General features: G+C 41.2%; 1 long non-coding RNA gene across 4 annotated transcripts; it reads right to left on the minus strand.

Annotated features, from left to right (window-relative positions):
- Positions 1 to 205: 205 nt before the first annotated feature.
- On the minus strand, positions 206 to 6,690 carry LOC102554654 (uncharacterized). Of its 4 annotated transcripts, none has more exons than XR_005496942.2 (4): positions 6,588 to 6,690; positions 5,297 to 5,470; positions 1,246 to 1,349; positions 206 to 949 (listed from the first exon to the last, which is right to left on the minus strand). It is a non-coding gene; the product is annotated as an uncharacterized LOC102554654 (long non-coding RNA). The 4 variants fall into 4 exon arrangements; XR_005496940.2 differs by having other exon boundaries at positions 5,402 to 5,470; positions 6,588 to 6,682; XR_005496939.2 differs by lacking the exons at positions 5,297 to 5,470; positions 6,588 to 6,690 and adding an exon at positions 1,631 to 1,681.
- Between the last annotated feature and the right edge of the window lie 12,559 nt (positions 6,691 to 19,249).

Raw genomic sequence — 19,249 nt, forward strand, 5'->3', positions numbered from 1 at the left:
TAAATATATATAAGCATATATACATACATACATACATACATGCATGCATGCATACATACATACATACATATAATAAACAGGACCTGGTAAGCTCACTGTAGTATATACAGCTTCATTCTTTATCCACTGATCTCTAACTCTGTTCTTCAGATCAGTTCTTACTTATGTAACCATGGAGGAAATCTCATGTAGATTATCACAGCTATTTCTGTTCCTCTCATTATCAAGAATAATTTTATTTTGGCAATTAGATTATTCCAATCCACTTGTAGGTTGGAACATAAGGAGTTGCTAGTATTTGATTCCTTCAATACAATGTAACTAAGTTTCACATAGTTAAAAATTAATAATGCATTACAAAGCTGAATATAATTTAAATTTAATCTTAGCCTCCTCTTTGAGCTTGGAATCTGTTCTCAGTGGGACAAAGAACATGTTTGGCCCTTAGTCCCTGTGTTGATCATCTTCTGGCCTGCAGACAACATGGTGCTTCTCTCACTCCAGATCTATCCAACCAAAGAGGAAATCAGAGTCCAGTACTGTCGAAACCTGAAGTTGGGTCATCCAGGCTGGCTTTCCTTTCTTAGATCAGCTTTATGTAGTTTTCATCACAGTTTTTAGCAAGACAATTGACGAATTGAAGTCTAGAAGTTATCTGGAGAACAAGCTTGTGTATCTCTCTCATCCACTCTACCTCTGGTAGTCCACCCTCTGTTGCTTGACTCTGGTTGTCTTCAAGCACAGAATCCTTGAAGAGGCCCCAGCTGAGATCTCTTAGATGTGCTTGACATCTAAGCCAAGAAATATATCCTTCTGCTGCACTAGCACGAACGAATGACTCTCAACCGTGGAGTTCTAATTCCATCAGAATAATAATCCCTCTCCTGTCATCGCAGTGATCCTTTCAATTATTTCTCGTTTAGTTTAACATCAAGATGTTTCCCTCCACCTGCAAGGGAGAAAGAAGAGCAGAGATTTGACAGTGCTCCAATGGCTCTCTCCAAAGCTCTCCCCTCCTCCAAAGAACTTCCAACTCAAGGTTTTATAGGCTGGAAGTGACTGGTTTTGCCGAAAGGCCCTGAGTAACCTCATTTCCTTCGTGCTCCACATAAGAAATCAGCTTAGAATGTGGGATGTCCTTCGCCCGCTCCAGGTCTTCAGCCCCTCTGTTGAAATTCTAGGTGGCAGAAAAAGCTTCCTTTTACAACTCGTTTTACTTATTTACAGTTGTTGACCAAAGGTTACCTTACAGACAGCACCAATCGGCAAGTACATCTGCTTCTGAGCTTATTAGATGAGGATCTGTAGACAACTTGACTGCCAGCTCAGATGATGATAATCAGTTTGGCCTTTGAGAAAGATAGATAAAAAGAGCAATATGGAATCACTATGGTGGAAGGGACCTGCAAAGTCAGCTTTCAGGTAGGAAACAGTTACTAAATATAGATCGACAGACCACTCACAGGATGAGATCACTTAAGGTGGAAGTTGCTGACAGAGTTTGACAGAGTTCAAATCTTATTTCTGCTTTTAAAGTTGATATTGCATGGACATTCATTCCCCGTGAGGAGCAGTAAAAGGAACTGTAAGTTTCTAGGGTGATTGCCAGGGCACAGAGAAGCCTAACTACCTGTCCAGGGACAAACAGTTCCGCTGTCGGTTGGGAATCAGAACGTTCCTTGAGGTGGAATGGTATCACCTCAGCATGGAAGGGTGGGAAGAGCCCAAGGAGCCAACCCTCTTTGGCTAAATGTCCCGAGAGTCACACATTGGCCCAACACGTTGACTTAGACCACAGGTGCAGCATGAGGCTTTTGTTTATGAAGAGCGAGAGGTACGCAGCCCGTGGTCCAGCTGGCCACAGAGCAGCAGCTCCAGAGGCTTCATACAGAGGCGGGGAGGGTGAGCTAGGCCCAGAGCCATGCCCAGGAGGCCCTGGACAAGAAGGACAAGGAGGTGGGTTCCCTCCTTGCACAATTTTGGTGCCCACTAACCTGAGATTACGCACAACTGAGAACCTTCCAGCCAGCAAGGTACTGAGGATTTGGCCCATTTCTCACGTGGTAAACTGAGTCCCAGAGAAGGAAGAAAGTCTCAGCTAGATTCACTCTTGCTGTCGATGCTCAAATTCATCATGGTAACCATGGAAACAGATATCTAGCCTTTACTGCATTCTCTATCACCATTTGAAGTAACAGGCAAAGAGAAGTAATGCCTCTCAGACAAGGTCTGGTCACGAAATGGATTATAAGCTGGGATTTGAACCCATTTATACATTTTAAAATGTTTAAAACTATATACATTTATTTATGTTGGGGTTGGGGCATGTATGTGTGATCAGAGGACAACTTGCCCGAATCCATATTGTTCAACCATGTGGGTCCCAAGGATTAAACTCAGGTAGAGAGACAGGCTTGGCAGCAAGTGTCTTTACCCCTGAGCTATCTCATTGGCACCCAACTGTATCTCTTTGTGTATGCCCCTTGTGTGCATGTGCATCTGCGGAAGTCACAGGTCAATGTTGGGCAGCCCATAAAATGAGATAACAATCCCAAGTTGGGTTTATGGGTTACTGGGTATGGCCAGACAGCCCCAGACCCTAATTTTCCCCAAGGTGTGCGAACATAGGCCTTAAGACAAGGGGAGGCAGGGTTGGGGATTTAGCTCAGTGGTAGAGCGCTTGCCTAGGAAGTGCAAGGCCCTGGGTTTGGTCCTCAGCGCCAAAAAAAAAAAAAAAAAGATAAGGGGAGGCAAGGTGTTTTTCTATGAAGAATCAAAAAACAAAAAAACAGAAACAAAAGCAAAAAAATAGTATTTATTGATATAGAGTTTCCCTAATGTCTGGTTCCTGGTTCCTGTGAGCAGGCATGGCCATGTAAACAATAAAACTTTATTAATAAGTGTTGTATGTGATTTGGAATCCCTTCACAAAATAGATCTTTCTTTGGATTTTTTTCTCTCCAAATATTTAAAACTATGAGGAACATTTTAAACCCTGGGTTGTATAAATGCAGAGTTTTACGGAGTGTTCTCACAGCATTCCGATATGGCAATGAACCTATGATGGTTAAGGAATAGAGTATGGTGATTTGAATGAAATATGTCCTCATAGTACCGGACATTTGAGTACATGGTCTGCAATTGATAGTACTATTTGGGGGGGGGGGCTTAGGATACAGGACCATGTTGGAGGAAGTTGGAAGTTCATATATATTCTTTAAAGAAAAGTAACTAATATATTAAGTATGTGAGAAAGATCATAGGTGTTTGTGTTGTTTTGACTGCAAAAAAGCAATATGCAATCTGGCTATCACTTTGATTGACATAGGGCCACATTTGTACCAACAGGCATAGTAAATATGATTCCACAAATGGTCCACATTGCTCATTCTCCTAAGTTGCTTATTTTCAAACGTAAGTTTCCCATTGTGTCAAGTAATTTCCTTGTTGCTATGACAAAATGCCTGACAGAGGCAAGCTAAGGAAAGACAGGTTTATTTTGCTCAGTATTTGAATGTACTATGTTCCACTTGGCAGAAGAGTCATCGTGGTGTCAGGAGCTTAGCTCCTTGCATCCAAGGTCAGGAATCAGAAAGGCATAAACAACTGGGACTCTGGTCAGTGTTTTCTTTTTATTCATCCTGAACCCAGCCTTTGGAATGATACTGTGAAATTCATGGCAGATCTTTTCTCCTCATTTGAACCGTTTGGACAGACCCTCAGAGACACAAGTGGAGGAGTTTCTATGGTAATTGTAACTACATTCAAAATTCATTGAAAATTAACATTAACCATCAGACCTGCCTTGTTGTTTCTTCATATGTACTTTTTTTTTTCTAAGAATGACAGGAAGAAAGGTGACTAGTGCAATATAGGGCTTGGATAATCTTGGGTTCACAGCCTTCACACAGCAAACATTTATCAGGTTCTTACATATTACTGCTTTCTCAAAGACATGATGACATAGCAGTGGGCATGTGAGAAGTAGTACATCTCTAAAATTTAAGATCAAGTGAAGGAGATGGACCTTAATCCATTTAATTACTTTATATCCCGCTTGAATCCCCCACTCCCTCCTTTCCTGCCATTCCCACCCTCACACACCACCTTCTCCCATCCCCTTATTTTTCTCTTCACAGAATGGGAGGCGTCCCCACAGGTATCAACCCATTCTGGCACATCAAGACACAGCACTAAGTGCATCTCCCACTGAGACCAGACAAGGCATCCCAACTAGGATTAAGGGATCCAAAGGCAAGTAATAGAGTCAGGTAAAGCCCTACCCACATGAAGACCAACCTGCATATCAGTTACCTACATGCAGAGGGACTAGGTCCAGCCCAAGCATGCTCTTTGGTTAGTGGTTCAGTCTCTGTGAGGCCCCACGGGCCCGGGTTAGTTGACTTTGTAGGTCTTCTTGTGATGTTCTTATCTCTTCCAGTTCCCTTAATTCTCCCCACCCCACCATTCCTGAAGACCCTGACAAGCTTCACCTAATATTTGACTGTGGATCTCTGCATCTGTTTTCAACCGCTGTTGGATGAACCCTCTCAGGAAACAGTTATGCTAGGCTCCTGTCTGCAAGCATAGGAGAGTATCATTAATAGTGTCAGGGGTCGGCTCTCTCAGATGGGATAGGTCTCAAGTTGGGCCAGTCATCTGTTGTCCATTCCCTCTGTCCCTGCTTATATTTGTCCCTTAACATCTTACAGGCAAGACTAATTTGTGGTTTTGAAGGTTTTATGGGTGGATTGGTGTTTCTCCCACCCTCCACTGGAAGTCTTGCCTGGCTACAAGGAAATGGACTTTCAACAAGAGAAACACGTGTATGATAGTATTTTTCTATCAGTTGAACATATGGCTTTAATTAAATAGAAATTAGCCAGGTGGAGTACAAAGGAGTATACATCAGACAGAAGCAACAGCATGTGTGAAAGCCCCAGGGAGAGACAAAATTTGACAGGTTCAAGGGTCTAAAGGACGGTGAGAGGCTGCAGAGCAATGACATTTTGGAAGGAAGCGTGAACAAGACCACAGTGAAGGATGCATGCTACATCATACTGTTCTTGGAGGCTGGGAAAAGCCTCGGCCTTTGCTCTGAGAACAGGTAAATCACTGTAACACCCTAAGCAGAGAGCAGCATAATTTATGTTAAAGGTAGGCTCACTACTTTGTAGAATGTGAGCTGGAAAGGAGCACATTGAAGGCAATAGGCCTAAGGAGTTATCAGGGTCATCTGAGTGTGAAATGACAGCAGCTCCTACTGGGAACACAGAAGGATACCCCCATCCTTTACCTTCAGCAATACCAGGCTCGACTCAAGGCACACAAGGGATTCAAACCAAGGGCAGTTATAATTTCCAAAGGCCTAGCCCCGGTTTTCTACTCCTGCCACACAGACCTGGCTTCCAAAAGGCATTTCAGCTTTCACAAAATCCCCAAGCAAGACACCGGTGTTCAAAACATGAGCCTGTGGGAGACATTTTATATTAAAATCATAACATTCTAACCCCAGCCTTGAAGGGCTCATGGATACCTCATAATACAAGGTGAATTCAGTCTAACAAAATTTTCCACAACCTTAAGAATGTCAAGAACCTTAAGAATGTGGCATGAAAGTAAGTCTCTTGAGACTTAAGGAAATTCTGCTGTGTGATCCTATAAAAATAAGAAACAAATAAATAAACAAAAAAACCCTTATGTTTCTAGTATACAATAGCACAGTGGGGACATTTCTCATTCTAAAGAGTAGAATAAGAAGAAAGTACACTAAAGCAAAACTTAGGCCATCAGGGAAATTCTTAAACCAGCAGCTCTATGTCTAGCACTTGGGTTACGTGGTTCATATAACCACAGGCTTGAGAAGCCTATCCCTACGGTTCTGCTACCTGCTGCACTCATGGTCTCACACCTGTGTGTGCTCTACTTGATGCCTGTCGTGTTCTCCAGTAGAGTTTCATGTCTGTAAGACATCCCACACCTGAAGCCTTGGTAACTTAAGTTTTAGATTCACGACTACATACAAAGTCTTTTCAGGGACTTTCTACAGAGAATTTGACCTCGCTCTGGATTTATAGACTTTATTCTGAAACCCTGGTACAAGCCCCACAAAGCTCTGAAGTCTTGTATTCTATAGATCTGGAAAACCAGCACAATTTCATATCAAACCATATTTCACAGAATACTCAATAGCTAGACAATCCACATTGAGGTACAGCCTCTGTGACCATCAGTACACACAAGGCTGAATGGAGAAGAGAAGAGATATGACAATAAAATAATTCTATTCCTGCCTTTCTGCTGGGACAGACTGCTAGCTAGTCTGCTCCTAGAAGCATACCTGAGGCATACTAGAGAATCCGCTGTACTCAGAACATTTGGTAAGAACATCTCCCCAACCCCACTCCCCACCCCAAGTCCCACAGCTGCCACTGGGAGCCCAGTGAACTCAGGGACCCACCTTTGCCCCAATCGCTTCTCCCCCACCCACTGAATACCAATCCCCTTCTGCTTAGTCCTTTCTGCTGGGACAGACTAGTCTAGTTTCCTAGTCTGTTTCCTGGAAGATGCTATATCCTGAAGCATACCAGAGGATCCGTTGTACTTAGAACATTAGACATAACATCCTGAATCATACCAGAAGAATCAATGCACTCAGAACATTTGATACCACATTGTGAGGCATCCCAGGAGATCTTTTGCACCCAGGGCATCTGACATCACAATCAGAGACACTCCAGGAGATCCACTGCACCCAGGATACCACAGCTTGAAGGCATCCCAGGAGTTTCTCTGTACATAGGGCAACTGTACAAGTGACACCACAGTCTGAAGACCTCCCTGGGGCTCTGTGGCATGCAGGGCAACTGACCCAAATGACTGAATGCCTCCCTAAAATGTGGTTGCACACAAGGAAACAGAAACTACAGTCCACTAACACACACCCCCATCCCCCACCCCTGGTGAACAACTTCACACAGGACAACAAGTTGACTGCTTCTCTGAAGTCCCAACAGTCTGAAACCCTCCCAGGAGATCTACTGCAGCCAGGGAAACAAATTAGCAGCTTCTCTGCCCCTCTGAATATCCTCCAGTTGGAAAGCCCCACAGGAGGTCTCCTACAGCCAGGGCCACAGGCCCACCAGGAGACTCTTGCAACACAGGGACAAAAGAGGCAAACTCCAGAGGCTGACTCCAGACAGAGTCACCCAGACCAGCAAACACTAGGGATAACCAGATGGTGAGAGGCACGTGCAAGACTATAAGCAACAGAAGCCAATATATGTGGGCATCATCAGAACCCAGTTCTTCCACCACAGCAAGCCCTGCATACAACACACCAGAAAAGCAAGATTTTGATTTAAAATAACAACTCATGATGATGATAGATGACTTTAGAAAGACATAAATAAATTCCTTAAGGAAATACATGACAACACAGATAAACAGGTAAAAGCCCTTCAAGAGGAAACACAAAAATCCCTTAAAGAAATGCAGGAAAGCACAATCAAACAGGTGAAGGAATTGCATAAAGCAGTCCAAGACATAAAAGTGGAAGTAGAAACAATAAAGAAAACACAAATGGAGGCAAACCTGGAATTGGAAAACCTAGGAAAGAGGTCAGGAATTACAGATCACCAACAGAATACAAGAGATAGAAGAGATAATCTCAGGTGTAGAAGATACTGTAGAAGAGATTGACACAATGATCGAGGAAAATTCAAAATATAAAAATCCTAACTCAAAACTTCCAGGAAATTCAGGACACAATGAAAAGACCAAATCTAAAAAAAAAATTGGAATAGAGGAGAACAAAGATTCTTAGGTCAAAGGACCTGAAAATGTCTTCAACAAAATCATAGAAGAAAACTTCCCCAACCTAAAGAAAGAGATGGCCATTGAGGTAAAAGAAGCATGCAGAACACCAAACAAATGGAGCCAAAAAAGAAAATCCTCTCATCACATAATGATCAAACACTAAATGCATAGAACAAAAAAATATTAAAAGCTGCAAGGGAAAATTGCCAAGTAACATGCAAAGGCAAACTTATCAGAATTATACCAGACTTTTCAACAGAGACTATGAAAGCCAGAAGATCCTGGGTCAGAGGTCATGCAGAGTCTAAGAGAACACAAATGCCAGCCCAGCAAAACTATATCCAGCAAAACTCTCAATCAGCATAGATGGAGAAACTAAAATATTCCAGGACAAAACCAAATTCAAACAGTGTCCACCTATCTAGCCCTACAGAGAGTCCTAGAAAGAAAACTTCAATACAAGGAAGATGCCTACACCAAAGAAAAGACAAGATATTAAGCATCTCACAACAAAGCAAAAGGAGAAAACCACAAGCACATAAAGTTACCTACAAAAACAAATATAACAGGAATCAACATTCATCTGTTTTTAACATCTCTCAATATTAATGTACTCAACTCACACATAAAAAGACATAAGCTAACAGATTGGATACATAAACAAGATCCAGCATTTTGCTGCATACAAGAAACACACCTCAACAACAGAGACAACACTATGGCAGAGTAAAACACTGGAAAAAGGTCTTCCAAGCAAATGGTCCCAAGAAACAAGCTGGGGCCTAATATCTAATAAAATAGACTTTCAACCAAATATTATCAAGCATGATGAGGAAGGACATTTCATATTCATCGAAGGGAAAATCCACCAAGAGAAAGTCAGAATTCTGAACATCTATGCCCCAAATTCAAGGGCATCCACATTCATAAAAGAAACTTTACTTAAGCTCAAAACACACATTGAGTTCCAAACAATAATAGTGGGAGACTTCAACACCCCACACTCACCAATGGACAGGTCATTGAAACAGAAACTAAACAGAGACATGGTGAAACTAATAGAGGTTATGAACAAAATGGATGTAACATAACTACAGAACATTTCACCCTAAAACAAAAGAATACATCTTCTTTTCAGCACCACATGGTCCCTTCTCCAAAATCGAACACATAATTGGTCACAAAACAACCCTCAACCAACACAAGAAGATTGAAATAATCCCACGCATCCTATCAGACCACCATGGTCTAAAGCTGGTCTTCAATAACAGCAAAAATAACAGAAGACCCAAATACATGTGGAAACTGAATAACTATCTATTCAATGATAATTTGGTCAGGGATGAAATAAAGAAATAAAAGACTTCCTGGGATTTAATGAAAATGTTGACACTTCATACCCAAACTTATGGGACACAATGAAAGCAGTGCTAAGAGGAAAATTCACAGCACTAAGTGCACTGGTAAAGAAACTGGAGGGATCTTACACTGGCAACTTAACAGCACACCTGAGAGCTCTAGAACAAAAAGAAACAAACTCACCCATTAGGAATAGAAGGAAACAGTCAAACTCAGCGCTAAAATCAACCAAATAGAAACAAAGAGAAGAATGCAAAGAATCAGCGAAACCAAAAGCTGGTTTTTTGAAAGAACCAACAAGAGAGGAAAACTTTTAGACAAACTAACTCAAGGGCCCAGAGGCAGTATCCAAATTAAAAAATCAGAAATGAAAAGGGGCAGCAAAACAACAGAAATGGAGGAAATTCGAAAAATTATCAGGGCTGGAGAGATGGCTCAGTGGTTAAGAGCACTGACTGCTCTTCCAGAGGTCATGAGTTCAATTCCCAGCAACTACATGGTGACTCACAACCATCTGTAATTAGATCTGGTGCCCTCTTCTGGCCTGCAGTCACATATGCAGGCAGAATGCTGTACATAAAATAAATAAATCTTTAAAAAAAATTATCAGATCCTACTATGAAAGCCTATACTCAACAAAACTGAAAAATCTAGATGAAATGGGTAGTTTTCCAGACAGATACCACATATCAAAGTTAAATCAAGAGCATGTAAACTTTCTAAACAAGCCCATATCCCAAAAGGAAATAGAAGTCATTAAAAGCTCCCAAACAAATAAAGCCTAGGGCCAGATGGATTTAGTTCAGCATTCTACAAGACCTTCAAAGAAGACCTGATACCAATATTTCTCAAACTATTCCATAAAATGGAAACAGAAGGAATACTACCTAATTCATTCTATGAAGCCACAATTACTCTGATACCTAAACCACACATGGACCCTACCAAAAAGAAAACTTCAGACCAATCTAGCTTATGAATATCAATGCAAAAAACTCAATAGAATTCTTGCAAACTGAATCCAAGAACACATCAAAACCATCATTCACCTCAATCAACTAGGCTTCATCCCAGGGATGTAAGGTTGGTTCAATATATGAAAATCCAGTAACACAATTCATCTTATAAACAAACTCAAAGAAAAAAAAATCATATGATCATCTCCTTAGATGCAAAAAAAAGGCATTTGACAAAATACAACACCCTTTCATGTTAAAAGTATTGGAGGGATCAGGAATTCAAGGCCCATACCTAAACATAATAAATGCAATTCATTGCAAACCAACAGCCAATATCAAATTAAATGGAGAGATACTTGAAGCAATCCCACTAAAATTGGGTGTAAGACAAGGATGCCCACTCTCCTATATCTATTCAATATAGTACTCAAAGTGAAGTGCTAGCTAGAACCAGAAGACAACAAAAAGAGATAAAAGGGAACCAAATTAGCAAAGAAGAATTAAAGGTATCACTACTTGCAGATGATATGATAGTAAACATAAGCAACTGTTGGACCATCCTGGGTTCCCCGCAGTGTTTGACCCCTGCTGAGACCTGATGATGCATGTAAGCCTTTTGTTCCTAACAAAGGAATGCCCTGGCCCAGTAATGACTCACCTAGGGGATACACCTGGGCAATGGTTCATTCCTGTCTTTTGTTCTTTGGTCATTGTTCCGGGGGCTTAGGTTGGTCTTCCTGGATTTCTCCCCAGTAAATTTGGGGCACATATTTGGTCTTTTGTTCCTGAGGCCTTAAACTGTGTTTTTTCCACTGTGCTTCCTGGAATTTTACCCAGTGAACTTGAGGTATATATTCGGTGAATAAAGCTACAGATTTGGCATTCTCTTAATACAAATGACCCGGTATATGTGTTTTTTTAATCCCCCAGGCTTACTCCTGGTTCTTGGTAAAGTGTCAGTGCAGGCACTGACAAGCCCAAAATTCTACCAGAAAACTTCTCTGGCTGATAAACAATGAGAGCAAAGTAGCCGGATATAAAATGAACTCAAATAAGTCAGCCTTCCTTTATACAAATGATAAACAGGCTGACAAAGAAATTAGGGAAACTACTCTCTTCACGAAGGCCACAGATAATATAAAATAACTTGGGGTAACTCGAAACAAACAAGTAAAAGATCTGTATGATAAGAACTTCAAGTTTCTTAAGAAAGAAATCAAAGACCTCCCGGATTCATAGATTGACAGAATTTACATAGTAAAAATGGCCATCCTACCAAAGGCGATCTACAGATTCAATGCAATCCCCATCAAAATCTCAACACAATTCTTCAAAGACATGAAAAGAGCAATTCTCATATTCATCTGGAAAGGCAAAAGATCCAGAATAGCAAAAACAATTCTTAACAATAAAAGGACACCTGGGGGAATCACCATCTCTGACCTCAAGCTCTACTACAGAGCAATAGTGAATTAAAAACTGCATGGTATTTGGTAGAGACAGACAGGTTCATCAATGGAATAGAAATAAAACCACACGCTTATACATACTTGATCTTTGACAAAGAAGCCAAAAATATACAATGGAAGAAAGAAAGCATCTTCAATAAATGGTGCTGGTCTAATTGTCTGTACGTAGAAAAATAAAAACACATCTGTACTTGTCACCATGCACAAAGCTCAAGTCCAAGTGGATCAAGGACCTCAAACTAAAACCAGATACACTAAATCTAATAGAAGAGAAAATGGGAAAGAGCCTTGAACTCATTGGCAAGGGGAAAACTGCAATGGCTCATGCTCTTAGATCAATAATTGATAAATGGGGCCTCATGAACCTGGAAAGCTTCTGTAAGGCAAAGTACATAGTCCATAAGACAAATCGGCAACCAACAGATTGGGAAGAAATCTTCACTAATTCCATCTCCACTAGAGAGCTAATATATAAATATATAAAGAACTCAAAAAGCTAACCACCAGAAAACCAAACAACCCAATCAAAAAATGGGTTATAGATCTAAACAGAATTCACAAAAGAAGAATCTCAAATGGCTGAGAAGCACTTGAAGAAATGTTCAAAGTCTTTAGTGATCAGGAAAATGCAAATCAAAATGACCCTGAGATTCCACCTTACACAAATTAGAATGGCTAAGATCAAAACCTTAGGTAACAACCCATGTTGGTGAGGATTCTTGGTGGGATTGCAAACTGGTACGACCACTCTGGAAATCAATTTGGAGGTTCCTTAGAAAATTGGAAATAGATTTACCCAAAGACCCAGAAATAACACTCTTGGGGATATTCACAAGACATGCCCCACCATGCCTCAGGGGCATATATTTCACTATGTTCATAGCAGCCTTATGTGTGGTTGTCAGAAGCTGGAAACAACCCAGACAGAAGAATGAACACAAAAAATGTGGTTCATTTGCACTGTGGAACGCTACTCAGCTCTTATGAACAAGGACATCCTGAGTTTGCAGGCAAATGGATGGAACTAGAAAATATCCTGAGTAAGGTAACTCAAACCCAAAAGGACATGCACAGTATGTTCTCACTAATAAGTGAATATTAGCCAAAAAAAAAAGAGTACAGAATACCCAAGATATAGTCCACAGAAATCAAAAATATCAACAAGCTGAAGGGTCTAAGTGAGGATGCCTCAGTAGCACTTGGGAGGGAAAAGAAAGCAACCACAAGGGAGGAGGAAGAGAGGGACAGGGGAGGAAAAGGGGATGGGGGTGATGGGAGAAGGGAACATGATCTGGTATTGGGTTGGGGGAAAGGACTGAAGTCTTGAGGGCCAGCAGAATAAATGGAAACAGGTGACCTGAGGGATGGGAGGAAGTTGGGAAGACCCTCCTGGGAGGTGAGAGACCCTCAGGACTCAAAGGTGGGGGACTCCAGATGAAATGCCCTTTGGTGGGTAGAGGGAACTTTTGGAGCCCACCTCCAGCAGAAAGACAGGGCATAAAGTGAGGGATGGGGTTGCTATCCCTCTATCAAAACTCTGACCATAATTGTTCCTGTCAGAAAGAAATGCAGGGATGGAAATGGAGAAGAGCCTGAGGAAAAGAGGGTCCAGCTACAGGCCCAAAGTCGGATCCAGCTCAAGGGATACCCCAAGGCCTGACACTATTACTGAGGCTGTGGAGAGCTCACAAAAGGGGCCTATCATGACTGCTCTTCACAAGACCCAACCAGCAGCTGAGAGAGTCAGATGCAGATATTTGCACCCAACCAATGAATAGAAGCTGTTGACCCCTCTGGTTGAATTAGAGAAAGGCTGGAAGAAGCTGAGGAGGAGGGCAACCCTGTAAAAGGACAAGCAGTCTAATTAACCTCAACCCCCAAGATCTCTCAGATACTGAATCCCCAACCAGGCAGCATACACCAACTGAGATGAGGCCCCCAACACAGATATAGCAAAGGACTCCCAAGCTTGGGTTCAGTCAGAAAAGATGCACTTAATCCTTAAGAGACTGGAGGCCCCAGGAAGTTTAGAGGTCTGGGGGTTGGGTGGGGTGGGGATATCCTCATGGAGATGTGGTTGGGGGGTAGGCAGGGAGGAGGTATGGGATGTGGAACAGTTGGAGGTGTACCAGGAGGGGAACAAAATCTGGAGTGCAAAAATAAATAAATAAAAGAAAAAAATAATTCCATTCTTTGATCTTCCTGTTTGATCAAGGTGCCTGACAGGGTCTCTTTATTTACATACTTCCACACAGACTTATAGATTGTGAGCAAAATGCAATATTCTTTACCAGAATGTAATACATAGAATAATAAAATAAAATAATACCTTTAAAGAAAAATAGTAATATACTATTCATGGCTACTTCTTGGTGACAAAGCAAACAGTCTTTTTTCATTGACTGCAAGAAAGAAATATGCATTATCTGGCTATCACTTTGATTGACATAGGGTCACATTTGTACCAACAGGCATAGTAGATATGGTTCTGCAAATGGTCCCCATTGCTTATTCTAAGTTGCTTATTTTCAATCGTAAATTTCCCATTGTATCAAGTAATTTCCTTGTTGCTATGACAAAATACCTGGCAGAGGCAAGCTAAGGAAGGACAGGTTTATTTTGCTCAATATTTGAATGTACTACGTTCCACTTGGCAGAAGAGTCATCATGATGGCAGAAGCTTTGCATTCAAGGTCAGGAATCAGAGAGGCATAAACGATGGGGACTCTGGTCAGTGTTTTCTTTTTATTCATCCTTAATCCAGCCTGAGGAATGATACTGTGAAATTCAGGGTAGATCATCTCTCCTCATTTGAACCCTTTGGATAGATCTTCAGAGACACAACTGGAAGTGTTTCCATGGTGATTGTAACTACATTCAAGTTGAAAATTAACATTAACCATCAGACCTTCCTTGTTGTTTCATTGTATGTACTTTTCATCTAAGAACGACAGGAAGAAAGGTGATTAGTGCAATATTGGGTTTGGATAGAGTCTTGGGTTCCCAGCCTTAAACAAACAAACAAAGCAAGCCTAACAGCCCCAAATCAGGGGTTGAACATTTTCCAATTGATATTCTGATCTTCTAAATTCTCACTAGAATTGTGCATTATGTTCTTTCCATAGTTTTCTGGGGCTTTCCAGAATGTATGAACAAATGCTTGCACACTCTCTATACACTCTTCTTGTTGCTATGTCAAACTATTGAATCGAAGCAGTATAAGAAGAAAAGGTTCATTTTCATTCATGACTTCAGAGAGATTTCAGTTCATGATGGCAGGAAAGGCAGGTAGAAACCTGAGGCTTGTTCACATTTCAGTGAAGTAGAAAGATGAAGCCAGAATCAGAAGCAGATCTCTCTTCCAAAGATCTACTCCCGGGAACCTACTTCTGTTCACTAGTGCCCAAGTCCTACCTAAAAGTTCTACTCCTTCAAAGTTGCACCACAAGTTGGTGACCAAGCAGTCAAAACACATGCCTGTGGGAAACATGCTAGGTTCAAAAACTAATGGCTAACAGTCCTGCCTTTTGGGAAATGAGACACACCCTCTGGTCAGAAACTTTGAGATACTATTCAGAGTTTAGAAACTGTATTAAGGTCTCATTTGTTTTCCTGTAAGAATACAGAAACAATGGTTATTCAAAATAAGATATATTTAGTATCTCATGATTTGGGAGTTCAGAACCCTGGAATGAGTCTCAATTGGAGTAAATGTATTGACTGGGATGAATTTCTTTCTGGAAGCTCTGGGAAGAATCCATTTCTGGCATCTTAAGACTCAGCCTGCGTTGGTTGGCCCTCATTTTCCTCTTCCATTGCCAAGACCAACTACAGGTGACAGGAACTTTCCCATGTTAAAACATTCTGCTCTTCTATTCATGCCTACACTGAATTTATCTGGATAATCCTTGAGTACTTGCTCATGTCAAAGTCAGTCAATTAGTAGTTTAATTATGCTTGCGATCTGAACTGCACCTCTCCATGGAAACCTAATAATAGCTCTATGTTTTCAGAGTATAGACCCCACTGGCAGAGGAATGGAAAAAAAAAAAACAACTCTGCTTACTATAAGTGTCCTCCTTTATCTCCATTGGAATCTGGTGGAATGTTTTAGAAACATTTGTTGGTTGTTTATACTCTTTCTCTCTTGAGAGGAACTTCTTTATCATGCCTCCTCAGAATCAATTACTTTGCCCATAGTCCCTCAATGTCCCAACCAGGCTTCCACTCCAATAGTTTCCAACCTCTGGGATCAGTGGGTGGTAAATGATGCAATGGGACTTTTATGAAGACTGTAATCAAGGCTTGAAGACTTAAATGCATGTAAACAAATGTGTACACCATTTAGTGGACAGTTCCTCATACAGGGAAAGCTACAAGTCCCACCTTCTCATGGATACTGCAGGTATTCATTTTCCTTGATGGTCTCTGCTCATGAGTAAAGATCATTGGACATCTGAGAACAAGTACAGGACAGAAAAGGTGGAACAAAAATGTCTTCGTTTGTGTGCATAATTCATGAAGTCTGAATATTAATATTAATGATCCCTTTCTCTGTAGTCAGGCAAATGAAATATGCAGAGGAAGATAAACTTGGAAGCCTAGAAATTTTAGGTATTTTAGACTTGGTTCCCCTGAGGGCAGAGCTATAAAAGTACAGCCAGATTTGTATAGCAAATTAGAGAGTGTTAAGAGCTTTTACGTATTAACTTGCATTATGCTCACCAGGAAGCTGGTGAGACAGGAGAGAGCTCCTGAATGGGGAAAGTGAGGCTCCAAAAATATCATAGAGCTCGCCCGAGACTGAGCTGGAGCAATAAATCACGTGACCTGTTTCCAAACCCCGGTCTCTCCCTTTGCTTTGTTAGATTTTATGTGATGTAATTAATATGACGTTCACAAATTCCCCTGCATTATATTAAGCAGAATCTGCAAGCAAAAGCCATTGGGATTATCCAAAAACCTTGCAACCTCTTTGTCTTAGAGATTTTCTTGGTCTATAAAGTAAGACTTAATATATACATACACATATACATATACATATACATATACATATACATATACATATACATATACATATACATATACATATACATATACATATACATATACATATACATCATATACATATACATCATATACATATACATATACATATACATATACATATACATATACATATACATATACATATACATATACATATACATATACATATACATATACATATACATATACATATACATATACACATACATATACCTGAGTGTGTGTGTATATATATATGTATATATGTGTGTATGTATATATATACACATGTATACACATATATACACAAATATAAAATATTACATATACTAGATTTCAGATACAGTAGTATTTCCCATCTCTTTAGTCCAAATGAAGATTTATTTAGTGTAATGGTTCACAATGTAAACTTCATCCATAATTGTTGCTGTGCTAATCTCTTCATTGCATGGTGATCCAGCAAGTCTTTCTTTGCTTTGGTTCAGAACAGTTTCATCAATGACAGAAATAAAGAAAGTTTCATATTACCGGATTGGCATCCCTAAAAGCCCATTGTTAGGAAAATCGTTTTTTTTAAACTTACTTCTCTTAAGGGGTTTAAGCTGGTTTTGATGGTTAATAGGAAAGGGCTGTAATAAGTATTTCACTTTTATTTTCTATATTTTCTTTTTTCTTTTTTTTTTTAATTTCTTTTTTTCGGAGCTGGGGACCGAACCCAGGGCCTTTCGCTTCCTAGGCGAGCGCTCTACCACTGAGCCAAATCCCCAACCCCACTTTTATTTTCTATATCTGTTTTTTATGATAAAATTCCTGTTGTGAGAGAGCAAAGTAAGCACAGTATCTTTCGATGAAGATGGTTGTCCAGGGGAAATAACCTTTATCTACCTAACAATTTAGTCTGCCAACAAGTACTAATTTTCTACTGTTATTTTGCAACATCCCTATTGCCATAGTGAGCAGGATCCAGGCATCTCATACCTTTAAGGAGCGTTAACAAGAAGCAGGTGAGAATGGCAGTAGAAGAAGGCAAAGGGAAGCAGGGTAAAAAGTAAGAGACTCCCAAGAGGGCCAGCAAGGCTCTCAGAAAAGGTGATATAGTAGGTGAAATGGTGCAGCCAGGGAAATTATGGAACATTGTAGAGGGCCGCAATAACATTCGCCACCGCTAGATGGCGCTGGCTTCCACTGCGCCCCAAGTGGAAGGCTAGGATAGCCTCCGCCATTACAAGATGGTGCCAGCCTTCGCCGCGCCAGCCGACTTCCTTTCAGGAAGTTAACTGTGTGCGCATGTGCAAGAGTGCCTTCGTGCCAGGTCTTTGCCCACTCCGGGGCGTGCCTATGAAATCATGGGTAAGCAACCAATCAGGCGTGGACACGCCACATTAGGGTGTATATAAGCAGCGCCATTCTGGGGCTCGCTCTCTCCTCTTCAAGATGTAATAAACGCTTTGCTGCAGAAGGATCCTGGTGTCCGCGCATCGTTCTTGCTGGCGAGACGTTGGGCGCGCGACAGAACATTCCAAGGTATGTTTAGCAATTTGCATTTTGGGCATTTTCAATTAATGCCCAAATTTAAAGTACCATGTGTTCCCCCTGTCCACTCCCTGACACATGTGCTGAATTTTGCTTCCTACAGCTGGGCAACTAGGAGGACTTTTTCTGCACAAGATTTCCAGCAAAGGATAGAATACGTACATTTCACATGTTTTTGGAGAGCCCTGACTTTTCACCAGGAAATTGCTTAATTAAGCTCACTATTAAACCCATACCCTATCTGTGTGAAGGCTCGTTGGGACTCTTCCCTAGCGTGTTTATTACCGCAGTACTGCAGTCTACTGCCTGTTACTCAGCTCAGTAAATACTTCAGAACATCTGTCCTCTACTGGCGCAGCTCTAAGCACTGGAATACAGAGAGTTATCCGTCATCTCTGCTCACAGTGAGCTTCTGGAGAGCAACCACTGTGACCTCAGCTCTAACCCTTTATTTAAGATTTCCTTGACCTTAGCTTCATAAGCATGAGCCTGAGAGGTTTCTTTCTTCTCTCCATCTTTTCATACAATTACGGTAGTCTCACGTTTTCTAACACTCACATTAATGAGGCTCCTTTGCTTATTTTCTAAAAATTAGTACACGTAAAAACTACGTATTCATTTTACCATCTGCACTCGCAGGAAGTTTTTTTTTTCCATTAATTTTTTCACTTTGCATATTGATCACTGCCCCCCTCCCAATGCCCTTCTCACACAGTCCCTCCCCACATATCCCCTTCCCCTTCATCTCTGAGGGGGTGGAGCCCTCCCCCCCCCCCCACGTATCCCCTCACCTTGGCACATCAAGTCTCTGCAAGGCTAGGCACAACCTCTTCCACTGAGGCCAGACAAGGCAAGGTCCAGTTAGGGGGAAATTTTCACAGCTAGACAGTGGCATTAAGGACAGCAGCTGCTCTGGTTGTTGCGGGACCCATATGAAGACATGTGCTACATATATGTGTGGGAGCAGGGTCAAGCCTGTGTATGCTCTTTGGTTGGTGGTTCAGTCTCTGAGAGCCCAAAGGGACCAAGTTAGTTGAGTCTGTTACTCTTCCTGTGGAGTTCCTGTTCCCTTTGCCCACCCCC

This window comes from Rattus norvegicus, chromosome 19, assembly GCF_036323735.1.
Source record: "Rattus norvegicus strain BN/NHsdMcwi chromosome 19, GRCr8, whole genome shotgun sequence".
NCBI lineage: Eukaryota > Metazoa > Chordata > Mammalia > Rodentia > Muridae > Rattus > Rattus norvegicus.